The sequence below is a fragment of the Mytilus galloprovincialis genome, chromosome 11 (genome assembly GCF_965363235.1).
Source record: "Mytilus galloprovincialis chromosome 11, xbMytGall1.hap1.1, whole genome shotgun sequence".
Taxonomy (NCBI): domain Eukaryota; kingdom Metazoa; phylum Mollusca; class Bivalvia; order Mytilida; family Mytilidae; genus Mytilus; species Mytilus galloprovincialis.
The window spans coordinates 4,110,611-4,131,208 of NC_134848.1; the positions used below are offsets into that span (position 1 = coordinate 4,110,611).

The 20,598-nt window shown below is 33.2% G+C and overlaps 1 protein-coding gene and 1 long non-coding RNA gene across 3 annotated transcripts in view; both read right to left on the bottom strand.

The window, feature by feature from the left end:
• Positions 1 to 5,542, bottom strand: part of LOC143051565 (uncharacterized) — a 39,964-nt gene extending 34,422 nt beyond the window's left edge. The window contains exon 1 of the long non-coding RNA XR_012970835.1: positions 5,435 to 5,542. This is a non-coding gene — a long non-coding RNA (uncharacterized LOC143051565). The remainder of the gene's footprint in view (positions 1 to 5,434) is intronic.
• LOC143051536 (uncharacterized) overlaps positions 1 to 20,598 on the bottom strand; it is a 202,662-nt gene that overhangs the window by 101,335 nt on the left and 80,729 nt on the right. The window lies entirely within an intron of this gene.

The following is a 20,598-nucleotide window of genomic DNA, read 5'->3' on the forward strand; positions in this document are numbered from 1 at the left end:
ACTAACAGGTCCCTGTTAATGAATCTAATATTTTACGAAGCATATTGAATCGTACAATTCTACTGACCTGTCAGTTATATCTCATCAATCATTACAACTGGTTTACTTTTGTTTTTCAGAATATAAATGAAAAAAAAACATTACTATACTATGTTAAAAAACGATATTACTTATCCATTTTTTTTTTAATCAATATGGACTTTAATTATTGAAGGTACATTGACAATTATTTCCTTCTATTGTACATAAAGTACATGGTGACAGACAACTACCTTGAAGGTTTTTAGAGTTTCAACAGTGATCCCATAGAAATGGAATACACGTATGACACACTACAATTAGTCTTTTGAAATCTTTCTCAATTGCACAATGGGTGCACTCGACTCAATTCTTAATTGACTAGAATTGTCAGTTTTCCTATCGAGGGTCGGTGGTTTTCTCCGGGCACTCCGTCTCCTCAACCACTAAAAACTTGCCGCCACGAAACAGCCTAAATGCGGTTCTTAAAAGTGGCGTTAAAACACCAAAAATCAAATCAAATCAAATCTTTTGTGACAAAAAGTGAAAATACTGATACTGATAAACACAGATGTCTTATTACTATTCTTCGTTTATCAGTTGACGAGACATTTTTGTCGATATGATAGTGTGTTTAGATATATATTTATAATGTACTTTATCAATAGAAAAGCCGGAATATTAAATATGTAAATGTTGAAAGGAATACAATATTATGAATTGCTTGACAAACTTAAAAATCTCTGAGATTACATTATTATTTAGTGAGAAAAACTATACAAACTTTAAATACATTCTCAAACCTAATAAATAATCGTCAATAACACATGGCTAAATACAAACTATGTGATAAAGAGAGACAAAAAACCAGCTCTCTTTGCCATATCTTAAATTAAAACCTTTAAATGACATCCGAATATAAAATGTGAAATTCTATTGTTATTAGTCATTGAACTATCTATTACGCTCAAACAATGGGTCTGTTGTATATATATTTAAAATTGCCACAGATGGATAAACTTGTATGGCTCTTTGTTAAATTGCACCTGGTGTATTTAACAGAATTATTTGGGGTCGAAAACAATGACAAAGACTTCAACATTGGTTCACTCGATATATTTCCTGTACACCTTTAACTTGAAAGTTATTTTGTTGATTTATATATGCCTTTTAACCCATTGGGGTATAACTGCATTATTCAGTAAACTTATACAAAATTTTAATTTCGTTACTTCTGCGAGATTCAACACATTCACAGGCTACTTTTTACGGCAGTCTATGGTTTCATTGCAGACTTTTTTTTTACTTTGTACATTTGCATTTTCCAAATCTCCGTTTTTTTTGGATACTCCTCTTTTGTACAGACTTAAAGTAAGTCAAAATAATTTTGTTCACAAAATCCTATAAAATCATGTCTTTTCCTTATAATTTGTTTCGGCAAGGACGTCACTTCTTAGATTCAATTTAACGTGACTATTGACTCTTCATGATCCGCGCAAATATGACGTTAACACTTGTATTAGTGTTTTTTTTATCTAGTACACATGCTTTACGGTCCTTTTAACTTTAATCCGGGGGTCTTGGAGGCACCGTATAACCTGAATTCTAAGTCGATAGAAAGGAATTCGAAAAGCAAAACAAAAATCAGATTTCCCTTCCGAAAAAAAGATCTAAATGATTCAATAAAAAGGGCAATTGAATTTAAAGAAAACATAAACTTTTGTGCAATTGCAAAGCATTTATTATTCTTTCCTTTTGTTCTCATTCTGAGAAAATACCATATTACTTAACATTCATATCACGTCACTGTTACATATTCAGTAATACATGTATAAAGACAAACTATGTGATGAAGAGAGATAGAAAATAGTCTTACCTCAAGCTCTCAATTACATTTTTTTATATATGAATATGTGTGTAATACATTATTATATCTTTCATTTACATTCCATTTAAAAGGTTATTGTACCCAATGTAGCGTCTAGTTACTAAGGAATCAATAAAAAAAACACGCGATTTGTCTATTTATTTAAAATTTTACTCTTGAATAAACAAACATGATCTTTGTTATATTGTACCGAAAGTATTTAAAAGAAGTATATTATGTGTAGTAACATGTGTAAACAGACTTGTCATACTATTTATGAACATGTCATTCTGGTTGCATTTCCTAATTATATGCTAGCGATAACAAGTTTTAGCAATTTGAGGAGCTTACTTCTTAACCTTTGCCGGCAATCATTTTGTAAATACTATTTGGCCAGTAATTGGAAAAGTCAGTAATTTCGAAATTATGCTTTCGTTATTGATCATATGAATTAGCATTGCAATGCAGCTGTCAACCCTTTATTCAGTTTCACTGTCAAGATCGACATGTAATAAAGTAAAAGTTGAGTGTACATTATTGAGGAACAAAACCGCCGACAGAAGCAAGAATATGACTAGACTAATTAAACATTCTTCAACAATAGATAGATAGCAACGTAATATTTGAAACTAATAAATATCCAAATTCTTAAAAGTTAGGAACCATTCAAAGAGAAAAACAAATATGCCATATTAACCAAATTCAAAACTTGGCTTTGGCTAGGTCTGTAGTATCCTCTCTTTGTATTCACGTTTATTAAAACTGTACAGAGTCTTTATAACGATAGACCTGAACCATGAAGTTTATTATTCGACACAATTGTAAATGTGAAAATAATATATAAAAATAACCCATTAATTGGTCAAGTGTGTTGGAGGTAATTTTATCTTATGCTTCTGTTCAGGTTTGGTAAACAAAAAAGGGGGGAATTATATTGAAAAGCATGAAGCAAATGTAACATGTTGTTTAAATAATTGTGATCTTTGAATCATATGAAAAACAAGATAAGGTGAAATAAAAGGTTAGAGGTAAGAAATACAAACATCAACTAATAATAAGAGCTACGATATAATGTTTTGTAAACTGTAGTCTTACGTGAAATAGTCATTTCTAGTATAGGTTAAATAGTTAAAGCTTGAGTGTTTACGACAACGTTTTATTCATTTTGATATCTACAAAACGTATTACAAAGAATATTTGTCGTATATATAAGGATTGAATGGAATGTAACATGATACAACTGACTATCAACAATATATTCCATGTCATATAAAAAAGAAGATGTGGTATGATTACCAAAGAGACAACTCTCCACAAGAGACCAAATGACGCAGAAATTAACAACTATGTGTCGCCGTAGGGTCGTCAACAATGAGCAAAGATCATACCGCTATGAAAGGCCCCGAAATGACAATAAATAATAACAAGTAAGTAAACTATTTTACTGTTTTGTACGAGAATACTAAAACGTGTCTACTCAATAGTCATTTATAATTCTTGAATTATAACAACTGCTTAATTTGTTATCATGGTTATTGTGCATTAGATAATGCAGATTTATCAAAACCTCAGAAGGGGGGCTGGTTTACGAAAAGTCTCATAAGTGAACCTCGTATCTGCAAGATTAAAAGGTCAAAAACAGGGCACGAAATCCTTAAAGGTTTGTTTTTCAAAAACAGATAATATGATATATTCCAGGGGTAAACAAATGAAAACAAATCACAATGATTTTCTATGTTAGTAACTAAACTGCATTCCATATTTAATTAGAATAAATATCCAAATATCGAAGCTTTTCTGATAATCATTAAACACATTATTTCCTACTATTGTGTTTTTATAATAGTAAAAACTTTTATAACATGTTTCAATAATGAATACGAAAACAAAATATGAAACCTTTCAACAAAACCCGATTTTGAAATATTATATCCTAGCCTAACAATAGTGTCGTTACTAAACTATCGACCACGTACACATTGTGTGCCTTTTGTGATTTTTGTTAAAGGTCCCCGCATGAATAAACATAAATGCCTCAGTTATATTGCACCTTAAGTATTTAAAAGAAGTATTGGGTTACGTAAACATTTCAGAAAACTTTAAATGATTTCAATCGAAATATTTTCTGTACACTTAAAATATTGTTTTTTATTTCTGCGAGTTGTAACAAATTCATAACGGCTGTCGATAGTCTTATTTTATAAAACATGTAAAAGATTTACCCTGCTATTTTTCGACATAGATAGACATACACTGAGGATGCAGCAATGCATCATGTTTGTTTTCTACATAGAACCTTAAAAACTAAGAAATTATAAAATGTTTTCTATAAAAAGATAACAATCGACGACCAGCAAAAAAACATCTGACTGACCGAATGATGTAATGAAACGTAAAGGAGTGTTTACAAGAGGGACGAAAGATACCAAAGGGACAGTCAAACTCATAAATCTAAAACAAACTTACAACGCCATGGCTAAAAATGAAAAAGACAAACAGAAAAACAATAGTACACATGACACAACATAGAAAACTAAAGAATAAACAACACGAACCCCACCAAAAACTAGGGGTGATCTCAGGTGCTCCGGAAGGGTAAGCAGATCCTACTCTATATGTGGCACCCGTCGTGTTGCTTATGTGATTACAAATCCGGTAAATAGTCTAATTCGTTAGGTCACATTCATGAAAGGGTAGGGGATTGTATTTACGACGTAAGGAACATATCCGATATCATTTGTGAAACGGTTATTCCATCACGGTCAACCAACTCGTGATGGCGTCCAAACAATTTACGAAGGGATGATTTCAACTTTACCATTTGGAACTCTTGGTTTAATAGCATCCTTGTGAGCAGCAAAAGAGGGACGAAAGATACCAAAGGGACAGTCAAACTCATGAATCTAAAACAAACTGACAACGCCATGGCTAAAAATAAAAAAGACAAACAGAAAAACAATAGTACACACGACACAACATAGAAAACTAAAGAATAAACAACACGAACCCCACCAAAAACTAGGGGTGATCTCAGGTGCTCCGGAAGGGTAAGCAGATCCTGCTCCACATGTGGCACCCGTCGTGTTGCTTATGTGATTACAAATCCGGTAAATAGTCTAATTCGGTAGGTCATATTCATGAAAGGGAAGGGGATTGTAGTTACGACGTAAGGAACATATCCGATATCATTTGTGAAACGGTTATTCCATAACGGTCAACCAACTCGTGATGGCGTCCGTAAAATTTACGAAGGGATGATTTCAACTTCACCATTTGGAATACTTGGTTTAATAGCTTCCTTGTGAGCAGCAAACCTCTATCAAGAAAATCATGATAGGAAATGCAAGCACGGGAATATCGTATCAATTGGGAGATATATACCCACCCTCTTTTAATAGCGAAGTTTTCATTAACCTGACTTTTTACTTTATGTAGAAGAAAAAAGTTACATATCTCATTTAAATATAAATGACTTTCCACTGTTAGATATTAAGAAGTTAATTGTTAAAGACAAACTATTGTCTGAAGACAGAAACAAAATGTTCTTACCTCAAACTGTCTTAAATATCCGTTAAATATCAATATGCGAGTTATTCACTATCAAACCGTTCAATTATATCCCATTTTAGAATTTAAACTTCAGACTACATAACGTCGTGTGTAGTTACTTTGTAAAGATAAAACACACGCTATTTGTCTTTTTATTTAAAATATATCCGCTTGAACAAACATACAATGTCCTTGGTTATATTTTACCTTAGGTATTTAAAAAAGAAAATTTAATATGGTTACAGGTGTAAACAGTCTTTGTACATATTAATCCGAATTTGCGCACTGTCAAAAAATAAAATAATGAAACTACTGAACACATAGGAAATTAAACACGGAAAGTTTTTTTTTTTTTTATCAAAGTACAAAATCAAAACCTTTAACACACAAAAAGACTGTAAATCAACTGTTATATTCCTTATTTATTAAAGACTTTTCCTTGTTTAGAAAATGGTTTATTAAACCTGGTTTATTACCTTGCTAAACCTTTCATTTGTATGACAGTTGCATATTATTCAACTTTATTGACAACAATCTGTGAGCAAAACAAACAGACATAGGAAAAATGTCAAAAACAGCAGTCGACACTTTGTAACCGTGAAACGTCTCAAAACCTGGATGTTCGTCGGACCACAGAAAACGGCCGCTTTGCAGGGGTGGCTGGTTAGTCAAAATTTAAATCACTTAGAGTTACTTCCCTTATTATATATGTTTTTGGGGACATTTGAAAATATATATTACCTTAATCGAAATATATTTTTTCATCTGTGAAATTTTGTTTTCTATATTATATGTATCATAAATACAGGTACAATTTCTATTTCATCGTATTTCATTTTTTTTTTTGCAGGAATAATAGATAAAGATATCATGCAGTAATGGTATTTCTTATTTATAAAGTTGTTCACCTTAAAACGTTTTCAATATGTTTCAAGAGTTATGACTACTTATATCTATCATGTGTGTTAATGTTGATCCGTCACAACATGATAGGCTTGGTTATTGAAACAGGTTCGACAAGTAAACCGTTATCAGTCAGCATACATTTGTCCTGATTGCCAGGATAACCTTCTTTGTTAATATAACTCTTATATGCTCTAATCAGTGATTGTAGGTGACAACGCTGGTTTTACGATAATGCATTTAATTGATTGTTATTAGATAAATTCACAAATTCCGTTCATTATCTAGGTTTTTAGGCGTAGCCGGTTTTAAAAGAATACAGGACCATTTATTTAAATACAAATCATCAGGTACTTTTTTTATTCGGTAAGATGTTTAAAAAGGTGACATCACAAAAATACTGAATTCCTAGGAAAATTAAAAAACAGAAAGTCCCATATCAAAAAACTAAATCACAGACTGAAACACATCAAACGAACGGATAACAATCACGCTTCTTCCTGTATGTTGTGTCCGAATTCAGAAGGCAGTAATTATAAATTGCCGTTTGTTGCTGTTATACATATTTGGTATTAGTTCATTGTTTGTTCATAAACTAAGCCGTTACTTTTATCGTTTGCATTGTTTTACATGATTCATTTCTTGGCCTTGTATAGCTGACAATACGGGATGGGTTCTCATTGTTCAAGACCGTACGGTTACCTTCAGTTTTTAATTCATGTGTCATTTAGTCTCTTGTGAAGAAATTCATAGCCATTATATACCACATCTTCTTTTTTGTATATGCATTATGTCAGGAATCTAATGCTTTAATCATCTATTAGCAGTTCAAGTTTGTATACATTGTATTTCTTTATATTTGTGGCAACAACAAAATCTGTAAAAAAAATAAAAAGAAGTTTGACTTAAATAGGAAAATTTATGTTTGTTAGAAACGTCAGTATTGTGCGATAATTTAGTGTAAAAAGTCAAACAATCATCCACGGTTTTGGACAGACCATCACAAACATTTTATTGCATTTTTTTATATGCTCTATTAATTATAACAATCTTTGTCAAGACTGTACAACAAAACACATAGTGGCAGGGGTTAAGAAATCCACTAGCCCGACGCCCGGGACTACAACATTTAGACCTCGGGCAACCAAAACTTGTAACCCCTTATGCCCGACGGACTAGTAAAAAAAAATCTTGGCGTTTCTGAAATAGAATGAAAAAAATCCCCTCATCACTTTTCTATTTTAGCCAATCAGATTCCAAGAATTTGAACTGATTTTGTACAAGTTTTAAAATAGAACAAATAACTCTGGGTGGATCCCGTGCTTTCAATATCGATGTGTCAATACAAGGGGTGGTATTGTACCTCCTTCTGATTAACTTATTGCAACATAAATGTGAATCCCTTTTGACAGCAGAAACCTGACTTTTGTCAGATATAAATTTGAAACATGTGCACATGTTATGGATGCCATTTTGTTTTTGTTTACATAATGTGAAGAAGCCTCCCGAACCATGAACTAAACATTAACAGTCTTCAGAAAACTTAACCTTGATGCAATAATATTTCATCAATCATGATTATCTTCATTGATATTCAAATGAATTCGATTTGAAGAAATAAAATTTATAACGAATACAGTTTCAGTTTAGAGACTGTGTTCAGGTTGTAATCTATTTATAGCCTACAAATAGCCTACCTGTGATAAATGTAAATATGGACATTACTGTACTTGGTTAATAAAACAATTATAAAAGACCCAAACTATGGATGATGAATTTATTCACATAAATATGTAAGGTCATTTAATTAATTTTAATAATATATAATTTTAAAACTAAAAACAAATATGAGTATTACGTAATTAACCAGCTGATAATTCTTTTACAAAAACATGATGATGTTATTGTATCTGATAAAAAAACCTCCAATCCTTTAACATACCCATGTATTATATAGCAGTGGTCAAAGACTTGTATCATCTCCAGATTTGGTCAACTCATTAGATCAGAATATTCAGTGAATATTCAATTATCGATTAATTGAATATATATGCTAAAGGAATATTTTTTGCTGACATAAGTTTTGAGTTTCATGTTTGCAAATATCTACTGTACAATGGATACAAATTGTTAAGTTTATAGAAATCATTGTTATTGCAGCAAACTCTGAATTTGTAGGGCATACTAGGGCTAGCAGGTCAGTTTTGTTGGGCTAGTAGTTCTTCCAACAGGGCTAGTAAAACTCTGCTACCAATTAGCACTGGACAAGTGAGCTATAACAAAATTTCTAAACCCCTGAGTGGAAAGATAATATAATATATGTATAGATAAAATGAGTAGTATTCATCCAATATAGCATTAGGAATTTATTTTCCATCAGATTTGCTGTCGATGGCTGGGTATTAACGTCTAATGGCGCATTCAGTGCATTTTCAGGGCACGGCATTATACGCATATAAACACTATAGACAGACAAGCTATGCATGAATTTTAAAAGTGCTAATTCAAAAAGTAAACAAACCACAGGAAGACTTGTCATTTCGCACAGATACACTGTTTCGACTCCGAACCTATCTGTTTTTACCCTTACTCCTCAAAGGTGAATGTTGAGTAGTGGAACAGCAAATACTAACTTTCATTGGGCCGATGTTATATAGACATTCTGAGCCCATGCCAATTTTTTCCCCGAGGAAAACTAGTATGAACCAATTCTTCCCCAGGGGAAATTTACGATAATTGCCATTCTTCTCCCACGAAAATTTGGTGATACGTATACATATAGTCATTTTCCCCCATGCCAACATTTTTCCCCGAAGTATTGGTTTTACTATATTTACACAAGTCTGAAAATTAACCCCAACAGAGTTAGATAGATAGACATGATCGACATATACTTTATTCTCTAAAAATAAGTACAAGTTTACAGAGAAACATATAATATACATAGAAATACAATAGTTAAGGTAAACAAATACAGTAAGATATTTTAAAACTACAAAATTATGATTTACATAGTCTGTGAGTCGCCTTGTCTTTTTCGTTTTTGCCTGCATTTGTTGTCAAACCATAGTTCATTCGATTTCCGTTTTTGCGCATTGTAGGTTATTTTTTTAGGGGTCAGCTGAAGGACGCCTCCGGTTGCGGGAATTTCTCGCTACATTAAAGACCTATTGGTGACCTTCTGTTGTTGTTTTTTCTATGTTCAGGTTGTTGTCTCTTTGACACATTCCCCATTTCCATTCTCAATTTTATCTTTATCAGATTTTTTGGGGATTTTAAGTTCCAAACGTATGTTTTGTGGCGTTGAAAAATGTATCATCAATATCCTTTACAGTATCATTAATATTATTCAGGTTAACATGGTCATCTGTTAGTAGATCCAAAGTATTATCAATAGTTTTAATTTTGGCAGAAATTTTTCTAGAATAGAGTTAAAATAAGATTTATACACTGGCAAACATTTTTTGTCAAATTGCATTAACACAAGTCTGTCTAGATGTTCATCATTCTGTCTATGTGTCCAACAGTTTGTCTTCATTTCACCAGTCTTTTGAATAGTCCCCTAGTCTCTTTTTATTCTCAACAGTCTGGTTAAGTGTTTACAAGTCTTTCTTTGTAGTACTTTTGGAAATTTTGGATCCTCAATGCTTTTCAACTTTGTACTTGTTTGGTTTTATAAATATTTTGATATGAGCGTCTGGCGTACTAAATTATAATCCTGGTACTTTTGATAACTATTTTGTCCACAAGCTAGTCTGTTTTGCTATGTGTGCATGTTCAATAGTCTGAAATCATATGCACTAGTCCGTCTTGGTGTTTAATATTATGTCTACATGTGTATAATTTTGTCTCGTTGTTGAATAGTTATTAAGTATACAAGTATCTACATTTTGACCAGCCAGTTAACGTTTCGAACAGTCTGTGTATGTTCCCAACAGTCTGCCTATACCTGTCTATCAGTCGGTCTATATGTCTACCATACTGTTACCCATCCATCTGTCTATTTATACATAAGTTTGTCTGTAATTGCATTTTGTTGTGTTATTTTGTCTGGTATTCCTAATCTTCATTATGCTAATATTTGCATGCATTCTTTTATCCCCAAAACTGACTAGGTGTATACGCTATACACATACTATTATTTGTTTGACACAACTTCCCACACGAGACCAAATGTTATAGAAATTTACAACAATAGGTCATTGTACAGCATTCAACAATGAGCTTAATACAAACGCAAAGTCAGCTAGAAAGGCCAGAAAATGAAAACTGTTATCCTCAATGCTCTTTAACTTTTTACTTGTTAGGCTTTCTATCTATTTTTATCTGAACGTCACTGATGAGTCTTGTGTAGACGAAACAGAATGTGCGTCTGACGTATGAAATTATAATCTGGTGCCTCTGATAACTAATTATACAATTATGAAAAACAATTATGTTATACAGAAACCACAGAATTACATGCTCATGACTAGGGACAGGCACATACATAATGCATGAGGCTTGGTTACATTATTTTAACATGTTGAAAGTACATACCCTCTCTCCAACTAGGGAAGAGTTGTAATCATAATGACCAAGCTTGAATCTATCATGCGGAATCGAAAAATAAAAAAAAAATATTCCATTTATTTTGTTTGCTATGAAGTTACAATTGTAACAAATCTATCAATTATTATTGTCATGTTGAATAAATATCTCAAGATCAAGTTTACCAAATGATTCCCTCTTTTCAACCCAGTTACTTACACTACAATGTCTCCGGGTGTGTTACCAAATTTAAACCCTCTCGGTATATACATATGTTCATTTCTGGGTTGAAGAAAATTTTACCAACGTTATGTCGTGTTTTCCTTTACAATAAAGTTGTCCTTTTTACCAATATTGCTATAACGTCACAATACAAGATGTTGTATAAATAGGAAAATGCATAGCGATCGATATATTCAATCAAAAATATACGAGATAGACATATATTATATAGACACTCTTTCCGCATGGATAAAGGCGGTGAGGTCATTGGTACAAATCAGAATAAAGAAACTGAATGGGTCTATCAATGCCCATGCTACGTCAATCTTTAAGGTCCCAAAGGTTGCAAAACTACCTCCATGACAAATATGTTGTTGTTCCCGCAGATAAAGCCCAAAACCACATCGTTCTTGTGTGTGAAACACATTACATTAACTGCTTGATAAACGAATTAGGTATTGATACTTCGCTTGGAATCTCAACATATACCCTCACGACACTTATCAAAGAGGAAATCTTGGATAATCATAGGTCTATTCTATGTTCCTTTGGAATTTCAACCAAAGATGAAGAACTGGATCGTCCATGAATGTATTGGATACCTAAACTACATAAGTGTCCTTACAAACAACGGTATATTGCTAGGTCATCCAAGTGCTCCACCTCTTGCGTGATTCAGATGTGGATACTTACAAATTACAAAGATCTTTTAGAGTACATACAATATAACTCTCTTTCGTCTTGCAAAAGTATAATCACTTTGAATTTATATACTTTACACAAGTATTCCACATTCCAAACTAAAAGACAAATTGTAAGAGTTGGTATTACTTTGCTCCATAAAAAAGAATGGTTAACGTAGATACAAGTATCTTGTCTTAGGGAGTGATAAATCCTACTTTGTAAAGAATCACTCTGAATAATTCTCTGAAACAGACATTATAAAGATGCTTGATTGATTAACAACATATTTGTTACGTTCGGAGGAAGTGTTTTTTAACAGACTGTCGGCATTCCAATGGGAACCAATTGTGCACCTCTTCTTGCCGACTTGTTTCTTTATTATTAGGAGACTGACTTCATACAGGAACTTCTTAGGAAGAAAGATAAGAAGTTAGAAATATCCTTTAACTCTACTTTCCGCTATATAGATTACGTTCTTTCACTAAATAATTCAAAAATTGACGACTATGTTGAACGCATCTATCCCATCGATCTAGATATAAAGGATACAACAGATACGGTTAAGTCGGTCGCACATCTTGACCTACATCTAGAAATTGACAATGAGGATCGGTTGAAAACAAAACTTTACGTCAAAAGAGATGATATCAGCTTTCCAATTGTGAACTTTCCATTTTTAAGTAGCTACATTCCAGCAGCACCTTCATACGGGGGATATATCTCCCAATGGATACGATATTCCCGTGCTTGCATTTCCTATCATTATTTTCTTGATAAAAGGTTTCTGCTTACAAGGAAGCTATTAAATTGTAAAGTTGAAATCATCCCTTCGTAAATTTTATGGACGCCATTACGATTTAGTTGACCATTATGGAATAACCGTGTCACAAATGATATCGGATATGTTCATTACGTCGTAACTATAATCCCCTTCCCTTTCATGAATGTGACCTATTGAATTAGACTATTCACAGTAACATATTGTATAACATAAGCAACACGACGGGTGCCACATGTGGAGCAGGATCTGCTTACCCTTCCGGAGTACCTAAAATCACCTGTAGTTTCTGGTTGGGTTCGTGATGCTTATTCTTTAGTTTGCTATGTTGTGTCATGTGTTCTATTGGTTGTCTGCTTGTCTTCTGTCATTTTTAGCCAGGCGTTGATTTTCGATTTGTGAGTTTGACTGTCCCTCTGGTTTCTTTTGTCCCTCTTTAACTGTAATAGTCAGTCTGGCAATCGATGAGGAACGAATGATACACGAGGGACAGTCAAACGCAGAGATAAAATGGACAGTAAGTCATTATGATGTACCTTATCTTGTTATATATTAGTTCAGTATATTAAAAATACGATGACTATCCGTGTAAAACGTGCGATTACTTTTCATAATACTAAAAGACGAGCCTTGTTTCACATAAACGTGGAATCAACTGCGAAAGTAAACGCCCGTTTACTCTTTGAAAAATTGGAAGTCGCGCTGTTTTCGCGTTAACGCGGAGGTAAGCCCGAAGGTAAATGCCCGTTTACTATATATGTATGTCTACTGACATTTCGGAGTTAACGCCGTGTTTACATGAACATGATGAAGTGCACGCGAGTATACGCCGCGTTAATTTTGTCTGACCGTCTTCGTGTAATACTACTCTGTCTGCAACCAACTGTATGACTGTATGGGTCATCATTATTCCTGTTAAATCGTCGATTTTAAAACGCTGATTTTCCTTTTAATAAGCACAAGAGTGCACACACTGAAATGTCTCGCCTTCTTTACTAATCATTGATATTATGTTGATAGTCCTAAGTATAAAGCGTTATTACAACTGTCACATAAACTTAACATTAAACAAGATAGTTAAACAAAGACCAATGAACCATGAAAATGAGGTCAAGGTCAGATGAACCATGCCAGGCAGACATGTACAGCTAACAATGCTTCCATACAACAAATATAGTTGACCTATTACTTATAGTTTAAGAAACATAGACCAAAACACAAAAACTTAACACTGTCCAATGAACCGTGCAATTGAGGTCATGGTCAAATAAAACCTGCGGGACTGACATATAGATCATAATATATTTCCATACACCAAATATAGTTGACCTTTGGCATATAATATTAGATAAAAAGATCAAAACTTAAAAACTTAACTTTGACCACTGAACCATGAAAATGAGGTCAAGGTCAGATGACATCTGCCTGCTAGACATGTACACCTTACAATCATTCCATACAACAAATATAGTAGACCTATTGCATAAAGTATGAGAAAAACAGACCAAAACACAAAAACTTAACTATAACCACTGAACCATGAAAATGAGGTCAAGGTCAGATGACACCTGCCAGTTGGACATGTACACCTTCCAGTCCTTCCATACACCAAATATACTAGCCCAATTGCTTATAGTATCTGAGATATGGACTTGACCACCAAAACTTAACCTTGTTCACTGATCCATGAAATGAGGTCAAGGTCAAGTGAAAACTGTGTGACGGGCATGAGGACCTTGCAAGGTACGCACATACCAAATATAGTTATCCTATTACTTATAATAAGAGAGAATTCAACGTTACAAAAATTCTGAACTTTTTTTCCAAGTGGTCACTGAACCATGAAAATGAGGTCAAGGACATTGGACATGTGACTGACGGAAACTTCGTAACATGAGGCATCTATATACAAAATATGAAGCATTCAGGTCTTCCACCTTCTAAAATATATAGCTTTTAAGAAGTGAGCTAACACCGCCGCCGCCGCCGCCGCCGCCGTAGCCGCCGCCGCCGGATCACTATCCCTATGTCGAGCTTTCTGCAACAAAAGTTGCAGGCTCGACAAAAATGAGCTGCTGTTTCTCTTCCATAACGACTTTTTTTAAAATTTTTTGTACAGTTTATTTGTTTAACAATGGTATATCTCATACATGAATATGTTACTATATTTTATCAGTATGATGTCTTATATATAGTCTTCATTCTTTGGTATCCTTATTTTCAGTATTAAACTGTTCTAATGTCAAAACATGGTTTCATTTTCTAGCAAGAGATATTTTGAAACTTGCAAATTATGAAATTCGATATTCATTCTGATAAAAAACACTTGAAGAAGAATGCATTTCATTATCAAATGGACATGCAATACTTTTATACTAAAAGAACAGTTAAAAGTAACAACGTTTTTGAAACAGAAGTAGAGATACATCACTATAATCTTACCTGATGTGCATTCAAGATTAGATTTAATCTGCTGATTTATAGATGTATAGTATTTGTCCATCACTTTTATGTTAATCACATTTATGTAATAAATTGTTAATTATGATAAAATTTATTAAAAGCTCATGATCTAATTAAACAAGAATGTCTCCACAGTACACGGATCACTCGCACTATAATTTTTTAAGTTCAGTGGACCATGAAATTGGGGTAAACATTTAATTTAGAATTTAAATCTAGAACGATCATATCATAGGGAACATGTGTAATAAGTTTCAAGTTGATTGGACTTCAACTTCATCAAAAACTACCTTGACCAAAAACTTTAGTCAAAAAAGATTAACCTGAAACGTGCACTTCATTTTCTATGTTCAGTGGACCGTGAAATCTGGGTAAAAAATATAATTTGGCAATTCATCAAAAACTAACTTGACAAAAGACTTTAACTTGAAACTGGACGAATGGACGGACGAACGGATTGTCGGACGAACGGTCGAACGGACGCACAGACCAGAAAACATAATGCCCTCCTACTATCGTAGCATAACAATGTACTCTTGTGTTGTTCATGCTAATAATGATAGTTTGGTCCACTTTTATATCTTTCGTCCCTCTTTTATACAATGTTGTTAATATGGATAACATATTTATATTTGGGTAATGCCTTGGTTCGTAATTATCATATGATAAATATTTTTTTAGGTAACATACGTCAATTTCAATATGTGCTTAATATCATATTGCCATCAATACTGATGTTTCTATCTAACATTTCCAGATTGTATCATATTTATTTATTATAAATTTTGCGTTTTTTTTAACAGTTAATGTTCTAGAACGTGGCTGTAGTCTATTTCCTTCGTTTATAACATAACAAAAGTTCAATATAAAGGTATGAATCAAAGACATTAGGTCGACGGATATAAGTAAAACGGATTAGATAGAATGGAGAATGAAAATAGAGAATGAGTCAAAGAGACAACAACCTTACCATAGAGCAGACTACAGCCGAAGGCCACCAAACGGTCTTCTGTGCAACGAGAAACTCCGCACCGGGAGGCATTTTTCAGCTGGCCCCTAATTAAATATGTATACTAGTTCAGTGATAATGGACGTCATAATAAACTTCGAATTATACACAAGAAACAGACTAAAATTAAAAATCATACAAGACTAACAGAGGCTCCTGGCTTGAAAAAGACAAACAGAAAAACAATAGTACACATGACACAACATAGAAAACTAAAGAATAAACAACACGAACCCAACCAAAAACTAGGGGTGATCTCAGGTGCTCCGGAAGGGTAAGCAGATCCTGGTCCACATGTGGCACCCGTCGTGTTGCTTATGTGATTACAAATCCGGTAAATAGTCTAATTCGGTAGGTCACATTCATGAAAGGGAAGGGGATTGTAGTTACGACGTAAGGAACATATCCGATATCATTTGTGAAACGGTTATTCCATAACGGTTAACCAACTCGTGATGGCGTCCGTATAATTTACGAAGGGATGATTTCAACTTCACCATTTGGAACTCTTGGTTTAATAGCTTCCTTGTGAGCAGTAACCCTCTATCAAGAAAATCATGATAGGAAATGCAAGCACGGGAATATCGTATCAATTGGGGGTTATATACCCCGTATGCAGGTGCTGCTGGAATGTTGCTACTTAGAAATGGAAAGTTCACAATTGGAAAGCTGTAATCATCTCTTTTGTCGTAAAGTTTTGTTTTCAACCGACCCTCATTGTCAATTTCTAGATGTAAGTCAAGATATGAAGCCGACTTAACTGTATCTGTAGTATACTTTAAGTGAAGTCCGAGTCCGATTTCAGAATATGAAACAAAAGAAAAAAAATGACAATAATAAATAAATAACAACAGACTACTAGCAGTTACTGACATGCCAGCCCCAGACCTCAATTAAACTGATTGAAAGAGTGTGTCTTCATCATATGAATATCAGGCACAATTGCTCCTGTTAGGGGTATGAATCAATGATTGATTGATTGTTGGTTGCTTTACGCCGCATTAGCATAAAAAGGCTATTTCGCGGCGAGAGCTAATTCGAATATTTTTACAATTTAAAGCATATTTTTAAAATAAGACAAACAGTCCTTCAATATACTAAAATTCTAGACTAAAGCAAATTGATTATTTACGAATAAAAATCAATATGAGTAAAATAACGTGATAAAAATTAAAAACGACTTAAATATAATAACATTTTTATATTCTATAATAAATTCCAATTTCCTTTAAAAAGGCAACAATATTTGTAAATGGAACATTACTAAATAAATCATACATATTATTGACATTGAAATGCTTCTTACGAATATCAGTAAAGTCAATACAATTAATTAAAACATGTTTAATAGTATACTTGCAGTTGCAAGGAACACATTGTGGTTCATCTTCATTTTTTAAAAGATACTCGTGCGTTATTCTAGTATGCCCAATACGACATCTAGTAATAACACACTGATCTTTTCTGCACATAATATTATTAAAAGGTTTGCCTAAATTAGGGTTAATTTCGTGCAATTTATTATCATCTTTTTTAATCCATTTATTTTTCAATATATTGAAAACATATTCTCTAATATTAGATTTAAAATCAGTATATGGTATATCAAAGTCAGATAAAGGGTCACCCAGGGCATTCTTTGCCTCAAGGTCTACAGCTGTATTTCCATGGATTCCAACATGACTCGGAACCCATAGAAATATTATTTCTTTTAGAAGAATTTTTAAATTCCTCATTACATATCAAATTTTGAGAATTGTTGGGTTTATAATTTAAGTATTTCGTATAGCCTAGTAGGCATGAAAGTGAATCTATTCGTTGGTGAAACTTACATAAATGAAGAGATACATGAAAAACGAACAGTTTCATGCCCGATTTATATAATTTCAAGGCCCTCAATCGGTACCAAAAGCGACGAAGCAGCGCATCTATTTTGGGTGGGCAAATATCCACTTTTTGATATGGGACGAGCTCTGTCGTCCCACGGCCCCAGCTTGTCTGGCAAAACAGCCGTTGGACGTCAGAGTAATCTCGGACTCTGTGAAAAGAATTAGAAATTAAGGATGATCAATTTACTGATTACAGAACTGCGTATAAAATTAAGAAATCATGTATTGACAAAATGAATACAATGATAAAATGATTTTCATTGGAAATTTACGGAATAAGGGTTATCATAATTATGTTATTTTAAAACTAAGATGTACAATGAACACACGCTGTTTGGACCGTTTTAAGAAGCAAGCGGATAGAAATGTTTAATATTTTGTTTAGTCCCAACAGACATAGCTTCTAGCATTGGTGCTTTTTAAGCAAAATATTGTATCAGTTAAAAACTTTGAATTCGCTACAAACATGGATACCACAAATAGCTCTATAATATTCGCAAAGATGAGAATTTTGAAAATCTCCCTTTTTATAAATACTATTATAAGAGAGAACAAAACTTCGCACAGAAATCCGTATTAAAAACGATCTATAAATCAAGATGTTTGATGTTCTTATTACCATTTGAAAATGGACCATTAACATTTAAAAATGCCTGTACCAAATCAGGAATATGACAGTTCTTGTCCATTCGTTTTTTATGTGTTTTGTCATTTGATTTTGCCATGTGATTAGGGACTTTCCGATTTAATATTCCTCTGAGTTCAGTATTTCTGTGACTTAACTTTTTACTACATTTAACCTTCCGAAATACAGTGATGAATTATTTCCAAACACTATAACATGTAGGTACTAATTTCTTGTTACTTGTTTTTGGGTCATGAACGATCTGATCTTATGAAGAACCACACTGATTCCAACAACAAATGAATGCAGGTCGTATTATCAAAATACTTGACAAAATGCAAGTATTTGTTGAGTGTGGTGGATTACCAAAATTAATCGTCGGTAACCAAGGAATTCTAATAGCGCACCACTACTATATTTTACACTCAAACGAAGCATCATTCCTTTACAACTTTCTCAAATACACAACGAAAAACATATATCTACATAAATACTGTACTCAAAGGTAAATTGAAAAAGAGAAAATATAAAAAAAGAAGATGTGGTAGGATTATCAATGAGATAACTCTTCACAAGAGTCCAACCTGACACAGATATTAACAACTATATATCACCGTACGTCCTTCAGCAACGAGCAAAGTCCATACAGCATAATCCAATACAAAAGGCCCCAAAATGACAATGAAAATCAATACAAACAAGAAAACTAACGGCCTAATTTATGTACAAAAATTGAACGGAAAACAAAATATGAAACACATGAACAAACGACAACCACTGAATTACAGGCTCATGACTTGGGACAGGCACTGCATACAGAATAAGTCGGGGTTTAACATGCTTGCGGGATCCCAACCCTTCCTCTTACCTTGGACGGTTGTATAACAAAACAACATAAGAACGAACTATAACAATCAGTTGAAAAAGGCTTAACTCATCAGATGGACAAAAATACAAGCAGACGTGGCCGGGTACTTGTATATCCCAACAACAGATATGAGAGTGCTCGCAGTTTTCTGACAGCTAGTTCAAAGCCACTAACAACTAATGAAAATCATGCATCTAAGACTAAATTATCAATCCGTACACATCCAACATCCAATGGATTTAGTGTAAAGACGTCATAAACAGTCAGAGAAAAACTTGACATTGTGCAATGCCAAGATACAGGTTTTGACTGATTAAATATCCATGAATGTCTTTATGTATATATATTTATTTCTTTTCCGTTATATTTAGATTTTTCCTTATCTATTTCTATATTTAGTAACTGTGGTTTGTAGATAAAGTTTGTAAAACAAGTTGGAAGAACTGGTTTGATGGTATCTACATATAAGTCTTTAGTTAGTACTGCACGGGCATTTCTTAGGCGGGAATACGGGTCGGGTTATATAGTCCCATATAGTCCCATATAAGTTGGATAATATGTATCGAGGTGCTCACAGTAACTTCAAAGTACGACACGTTCTGCAGAGTATATTATTTGCATTAATTTATAATGGTTTGGTTTAGAAAAGCTAGATTTGTATTTCTTGAGAGATGTTTGTAATGTGTTATTATCTTTATTAAATCTTGTATCGCACAGAAAATATTAAGTTACTGCGAGCAAACAAAGCCTACATTTTGACTTCACTCTTATTTAGCCATGTAGATAGATTAGAAATGTATAAAATTCGGACGAATTTAGGAGTGAGAATTTAACATAGTAGTAATATTTAGATATAAGAAGATGTGGTGTGAGTGCCAATGAGACAACTCTCCATCCAAATAACAATTTATAAAAGTAAACCATTATAGGTCAATGTACGGCCTTCATCACGGAGCCTTGGCTCACACCGAACAAAAAGCTATAAAGGGCCCCAACATTACAAGTATAAAACCATTCAAACGGGAAAACCAACGGTATAGTTTGCTTTTAATTTACTGATAACAAAAACAATATTCATACCAATGAAACAATATTAAATGATCTTATTACAGTGTATAATTGGTAACCTTTTAGAAAAAGTTTATTTGAAGGAGCGATAAGTTTACCAGGATCATTTCTAAATTTCCTGGTAC